This window comes from Calidris pugnax, unplaced genomic scaffold (assembly GCF_001431845.1).
Source record: "Calidris pugnax isolate Ruff unplaced genomic scaffold, ASM143184v1 scaffold95, whole genome shotgun sequence".
Lineage (NCBI taxonomy): Eukaryota > Metazoa > Chordata > Aves > Charadriiformes > Scolopacidae > Calidris > Calidris pugnax.
In genome coordinates this window covers 10,130,286-10,137,533 of record NW_015090885.1, presented here as the reverse complement: position 1 = coordinate 10,137,533, position 7,248 = coordinate 10,130,286, and the positions used below count along the sequence as shown (strand labels likewise).

The 7,248-nt window shown below is 44.0% G+C and overlaps 1 protein-coding gene across 4 annotated transcripts in view; it reads left to right on the top strand.

Annotated features, from left to right (window-relative positions):
• Positions 1–520: 520 nt before the first annotated feature.
• The window catches only part of PHLDB2 (pleckstrin homology-like domain, family B, member 2), a 127,464-nt gene continuing 120,736 nt past the window's right edge, over positions 521–7,248 (top strand). For all 4 annotated transcript variants that reach the window (XM_014947334.1, XM_014947330.1, XM_014947333.1 and 1 more), the window contains exons 1-2: positions 521–659; positions 901–983. The gene's annotated coding sequence lies outside the window, so the exon portion shown is untranslated. The remainder of the gene's footprint in view (positions 660–900; positions 984–7,248) is intronic.

Sequence of the window (7,248 nt, the reverse complement as noted above, 5' to 3'; positions counted from 1 at the left end):
AATGTGTACCTAGGCAGTATAAGGCTGATGTGAATAGCATAAGATGCCAGTGTGTGTAAAAAAAAAAAAAAAAAAGTTGATGGCTAAATAGCTTGCAGTAGCAGTAGTACTCTTTTTTTTTATTCCACTCCCCCCCTCCAGATACTGTTTCCCCAGGTCAGGAATCATCTACCTTAGGGGGATTTCAGTTGGAAGAGTGAGCATGATTTCATCATATTGCTTCCCTAGGGGGTTTAATAGATTATTTTTTTCAGCCTGCGTGCCTTTCAGCAATGCTCCATGAGGGCACACGGGCATGTACATGCACATGTATGCACGAAGTAGATACCTTGACATGAAGTGTATAATGAGACTGCAAAAAAATCCCGCATGTTCTGTGGCAAATTTATGCACGCCCTTTATACCGAGTTCCGCCGTTGCCGCAGAGCTGTGATTAGCTGTTCAAACAGAGCCAGTCCCCAATTGCACGTGGCTTGGTATTTGCCTTGTAGGAGATACTGCTGAACCTGCGTGCAGATGTTTAGCAGTGGAGGACAAACTCCTCTGTGCTGTCTGAAGGAAAGCCAGCTTGAACACCCGGTGGCTGCTGCCAGCTGCTCCTGTTCCACATGTAGCTGGAAGGTGAGCAAAATGCTGGCAGGCTCTGGAGCTGAGTAATGGTAAGGTCACCGATTCTTCTCATCAGTTAGGTGACACACCGGCCATTTTCATTAGACTAGAAAAGCGTCTGACCCAAAAGCCTCTCTCCGATTTAAATGTAGTAAGCAGGATTAGTTTGTCAAGTTCTTAGGTGAGCAAATGCTGGAAAAGGAAACTAATTGATTTTTGAACTGCTGGTTAATGAGTCCAGCTGCTGATCTCGGGGATCCAGAGTTTGATTCTTGTTTCTGTTCTACTCAGCTGGTAGCAGTGCCACTGCCTGAACTCGAGACAAAGTGGAGTCGTCTGAAGAAGACAGTGAGAGTGACCAGGATCATTAACAGGTAACTTGCTGTATAGATAAGCTGTTAAGATGATTGTGCTTAAAATCAACTTTCCCTCAGTTTAAAGACTTGCTTTTAATTTAAAGCAATGGTTGCTTAACGTAGGAAATGGATGGCTGTTTTTCCTATCTTCTTGTATATCTCATCTTCAGTAGAAATTAATATACCTTGCAGGAAGACTTGTAGGATGATGTGTCTGCTTGAGGGAACCTGAGCTGTATAGGTTTCTATCTGCAGGTTCAACAAAAATTTGGCCTCAGTGAGTAGGTACTGTTCCTTTCAGCAACCAGTGAGAACGTGTGCCTGTGGCCAAACTGTTTACATGGCCAAATTTGTGAATTAAAAAGTTTTCAGCATAATTACCTATGGCCTGAAATTCCATATGGTTGTGAATTAGGTAGTACCTCAGAGGGCAAATGCTTCTCTTGGTGGCTTTGTGATTATTTTTTTGTTTGTTTTCAGTAGTTTTTTAAAAAACGGCTTTGTTACAAGATACCATTGCTTAGCCTGGTTTCTAATTTAGAAGCAGAATTGGTGCAGGGGTGATTTTGTGCTCCCATATCTGCAGTGAGCAGTTACTCGGTGGAAGAAAGGAAGCACCTGGTGGTACCTTAGGCACTAGAGCATCAAGGTAGCTAGTCTGTAGTTGCATAAAGTGGAAACTGTATGACACCATGTTTGGTGCAGATTGTCCCTTTGTAATTGAGGCAGACACCTTAGCTGCTCGATGAACCTCTGAAAGATTTCTTTCTGGTGACTTGGGAGATGCTGAACAACAAATGAGTTGGTTTGATGAAGGTCAGTTCAAACAAACTGACCTTGACTGGTGCGTGCAAAGCCCAGATAGTATCTCCCGCTTGGGTTTGAAAGGGTAACTTCTGTGTTTGATCAGAGCTGTAGATGCCTTTGGTGTTTCGTCTTGGTTAATCACGAGGAAGTTTTGATACTGTTTGTGGCAAATACTGTTTGGGTCGCTCAGAAGAGGGGCACACAAACAGCAGGCTGAGCTCTGTCCCCCCAGCCCCTCACTTTGTACTGCAAACAGACTTTGGCACTTCTGATGTTTTTGTAACGCTTAATACCAATTCCTCTTGGGTTGAAAATCTGGGAATGTAAAGTACAGAAGCAATTGAGAGTGGAGTTTTTTCTATCGTGTTGCTTCTTGCAAATAGGCTTTAAGAAAAGGGAAATAAAAGACTGCCTGAGGGGATGTTCCTCCCCGCATCAAAGTCATCATCTGCAGACTGGGTGGAGAAAAACATACATTGTTTGTTTGGTGAGGTCTGTGTAAATGAGAATTAAGGATGGTAAAAATATTTTTCTTGAACTTTCTGCTACTGAGTATTCACTTTTCTTTTTTTGCTCATAGCAACTGAGCTAAGGGTTGGGTTTTGGTATTCCTGGGGTTTTTTTCCAGCTTGAAATGGAAAAACCTAAAATCATAAGAGCAAAAAAGAAAGAGACAAAAAGCATCCTCAGAAAGAGAGGCTGGAGCAGTGGAAAGGGAGGAGGAAAGGTATGCAGTAGAGATAGTGCTGCAACTTGCCCTTTGGAATGGAAAATAAGGCTCTTTTGGTTTGGGGCTTTTTTTGAGACAGAACAAATTATTACACAAAGTTTGCTCTTTGAATCACATCCAGTACAAAGTTCATCTGATATGTTAAATGCAGTTCCAGGTCTACAAAAGTGCTGAATTTGACTTGATTGCATCCTTTGAAAGACTACACTGGCAGCAAATAAAATACACGTGCCAGGCATTTCTCCTGAGAAAAATAACAATTGCTAGTATTTCAGCCTAAATATCTCAAATGCCAACAGTTTTTTTTCTCTAGCTTTGCATTTCTTAAAGGAGTCATGATTTGAACTCTGAAGCTTTAGAAGCAGCCAACTCATCCTGGTCATCCAGTGGTTACTGCTGGAAAATGTGCTTTGGTGATTGCCAAAACAACAACAACAAAAAGTGTGTATCACAAAGATAATCCCCTTCTGGCCCTCCACAAATCTGCCTTGAAAACTGCCGTTATTAACAGGATTGTCTGAGGATGAATGACACAAGCTGTCTCACCAGGCTTCCCCCTTTGTTGCACGCTGCAAACATGTTTATAGAGGGATGAACCAGTATTTCTCAAGGCTGTTTTCCCCCTGTGCAGCCTTACACAACGCTGACAACACTTGAAACCAGAGATACCCTTCAAGGCTTTAAGATTCAGAATGAATCTGAAACTCAGTGTAGGTTTTCTGAAAGATGTCCCCAAAGGAAGAGCAAGGCTGCTGCAAGGGCAGCTTGCACTAGCAACAGTTAATATAATCTGGAGGATCCTAGTAACTCCTAGAGGTAATTGTTTGCTTTCATAGTACTGTAACTGGAAAGAGATTTGGCAGTGCCATCTTCATGCCACCTGGATTTTATGCACAGTGGTTATTGTGCTCCCAGATGGTTATTTCACTGCCATCTCCCAGAAAGAATTACTAAAAACTGGACTCCTAAAAAATTGCTTGTTTATGGCAATAAACTAGATAATTACAATCTTTTCCTTTTGTGTTTATTGCCAGGAAAAAGAACTTTTGAGTAGCTTAATTTCCCTTCTGCATTTAGTTCCTTCCTCCTGTCTTGGGGCTAGGTTTGTTTCCTTTCCAAGGCTGAAGGATAATGCAGGCAGTGTTAATAACGTGCACCAGGGAGCCCGCTTCGCAAGATCGTTATTACAGTGAAATTCTGTTTACCTAAAAGTAAAATGAAAGAATTGACCAGTGAATTTGTTCTCTGTTCTTTTACAACACTCAGAGCAAAAGAAGCTGTAGAAGCTATTACAGCGATGCTTTTAGCAGAGAATGAGGGAAATGAGCTGAAAATCAAGCCTCTGGAGGACACTGGAGCTCCCACTAAATCTGTGTGCTTCTGTAGATGGCTAACAAGCAGTCAACTTAAAATCCTTGTTTTCCTGCCCCGCTGGCTGTGAGTGTCTAGAAAAGATGAGAAGGAAAATCCTTTTTACTGTCCACTTTACCACTTTACTGTCCACTGTCCACTTTACCACTGAAATGTGATGTTTAATAGGCAGGGGAGCAGTAGTACATACCTGTCTCAAGGGGCACAGGGTGGTAGATCCAGAGGCTCACCAGCATGGTGTGCCAGGTCTCCACCATGTGCTTTGTCATGGTTAGAGACATGCAGTTGCCGCCTCCTTTGCTTGGGCCTGTTTGGCTTGGTTTCCATGCACCCTTGGTGCCTCTGGAACCAACAGGTGGGATTTTCTTTCATGGGTCTCTCACCCCTTGCCAAAATGTCAAGTTTTGAAAGTGGCAAACTAAAAGCAAAAAACAAACAAAACCAACAAAAAGACCCAACCAAAAACTGCATTGTTATGTTTGTTCAGAAGGAAACTGAGTACCTTCTAATATGCTGAAAATTCCAGTGGTGATGGCTATACCTGCCTGGATCAGAGGTGTGGCACTACATTCATTACAGCTTGAGGGAGACTCCTACTGCAGTACTGAGGACTGCAAATATGTGGACCGACATGGGCTCTCGGCTAAGGAGAACGAAACCAAACTCCTACATATGGACTCAAAAATGCCTTCTGTGATGTGCAGGGGTGCGTCTGCAGGAAGAGGAGGTGGGACACGCAAGTGTGACACACCTCCCTGGGGAATGCAGACCCCCAGGGTCGAAGTCAGGTTCAAGAACATGCTTGAAGATACAATCTCTAACATTTCAGGGCACCACACCTTACTCTTCTTGAAGACTCCTTTGTGTGGTAGGACAGGAGTAGGTAGTGTCTCCTGTGAAGAACTTCAAGCCTGTGCTCAGACCTCTCTCTTGTCTCTGTCTTGCTGGATTCCTGTAGGTCAGGACACCTCTACTCTGCTCAGTGAGTCTCATAATTAATGCTGGTGTTTTCCTAACTGGGAGGTAGCTGGCACATGTAGTTGTGTTCCCCATGAGAGTTTAATTGGATTAGGTATGGCTTTCTGGCTCCAGGTTGAGACAGTGTTCAGACTGACTATTTTCTTTCCAGAGCAGATTGGTCTAGGACTAGTGTTGAAAGCTGCCTTTTAGTTTCAATAGCACTTAACAGTCCTACTAAATTATTAGCATTGGCAAGATGCTGCTGAACGGGACAGAGTCCAGCTCCAGCGAGGTGGTAGAGCTGTTCTCCTACTGTGGTGGTGTTCTTGACTAGCAACCACAAAAGACCACCTAACAGTCATCAGAGTTTTCCTTCCTGATCTGACGGGAGCAGAATTTATAAGCGTTGAGTCTGAGGGAAACGTGGGGTCTTGTTTCCAGTGCTTTTCTCTTTTGTATGCACCAAGTAAAGGAAAAGGAGAATTCAGATAATGTTAGGAATTCTTGTATCACTTTTCTCCATGCTTGGTTTTTAAATGCCTGAGAGCAAGAAGCTGGAACCTTAGCAGGCTTTCCAGACTTCTTTTCAGAATGTAATTACTCCATGACACATTTCACACTGGTTTCGATACATGGGGAGGGGATATCCTTCCCCAGGGTTCTTTTGGACTCCTGTTATCATCCTGCTGGATGGATCCTGAGTAGATTTGCTGGTGGTGGTAAAATTCCACTAGCTCTCCTGTCTGGGAACTGTTCTGTTTCAACACACCTTTAGCTGACCTGTGCTCTAAAGCACTCCTGAACATTGCAGGCATGCTAAAGGAAGGAAAACAATCAGCCTTTTATACTTAGAGTGCAGCACTTAAGCTCACTGGTGTGGCAGAAGGAGCAGTAGATGTGCTGTGGGTGGTGCTCAACTGGTTTGGAGAGAACTGGGAATAGTGCAGATTGTGGACTGTAAGCTTTATAGCTTGGTGATTATGGATAAGTTAACATCTACCTGCTGGCAAACCTTTTTTGGGGGGGAGGGTGGGCATTTTTGTGGGAGTTAGAGAAGGAACACTTGGAAAGGGTTTGAGATAAAGACACAGTGTTGCCTTTGCCTTGCTCAAGAAGGTCACCAGAGATGGTTAATAAAGCTTTAGCTGCTGAGCTCACTAAACATTCTTCCAGTTCAATGGCCTATGCAGAATGATGTGTTTAGTCAATGTTTAATTCCTAAGCAACAAATGGTGATTGTCACAGTAGAAGGCACTTGTGGTGTTGACTTGAGGCAATGGAGGCCAATGATTAAAAAGGTCATGCAGGGAGATTTCTTCTGCAGCCTCAAAGCTCTCTCCTTGACATCAGGTCCCTTCACAGCAGGAGAAAACAGGGAGAAGTTCATGCTGTTTTAAGGCCAAAAAAGTCTTTCCAATAAGAAAACAAACAAGCTCTTTACACACACAAAAAAAAAAAGAAAAATAACTGTAGGGAGAAAAACAAAAGGAAATGTTAGCTGTGGGATGATTGAGGGAAGGCAGGGGAAAGCAAGAAATGGGGAGACATCTGCCCTTGCCCTAGTGACAGGAGAGGAGCATGTAGCTGCTGCTTTGGTCATCAGGAGTGGCAGGCTGAGACAGACAGCAGGAAAGGAAAGGTGCAGGACATAAAGCGACTGCAGCTGTGGAGGAGGCTGAGGAGTGCCTGTACAGCTCTCCTCTGGAGAGGAGATGCAGAAAGAACTGCCAACAGTGCTCTCATGGAGCAGAGGAGACCTGGGTTAGGATGTCGGGTAGAAAACTCAAGAAGGTTTCTTGTTGAAGGAGTCAGAAATGAGAAGAGCCCTCTCTCCTCTCAGCTGAGAGCCTCTAACCCTGCCTCACCCTTCTCCAAGATCCTCCTGCTCCCAAATGGAGATCCTACTTGTCCTTTTAGCAAATACCTAATAAACCACAGTCCTTGTGTCTGCACAAAGCAGGGATTTCAATGTGTGTACGATGCCTCCTGCAGAAGGTAACTTAAGGTTACCACCACTCACACTGGAGTGCTTACCTTGTGTTGGATGACTCGTACTGAAGGACTATCAGGGTCAGGCCTCTGGGCTCTGAACAGCTTCCACGGGTGTTTATCCCCAAGTCTGGCCAAGTTTTATCTGAAGCTGCTTTTTCTGAGAACTGTTAGCCCAGGCTTGGTGTGGGGATGTGACACTCCTACCTCCGACAAAACCAGCTCAAAGCATTTGCAGTTTACAAATTTGCAGTCTGCTTGTACAGCTTGTCCCAGCGCACCAAGACTGGCTTGGCTGTTTTGGTGTAGGTGCAAAGAGGATCTACAGGGGATCCCTTCTGCGTTGCTGCTAGGAGGGTTGGGGTGATTTGTCCTTTATTTTCCATGTTGTGTACATCAACATGTATAACAGCAATTATTCTGTGC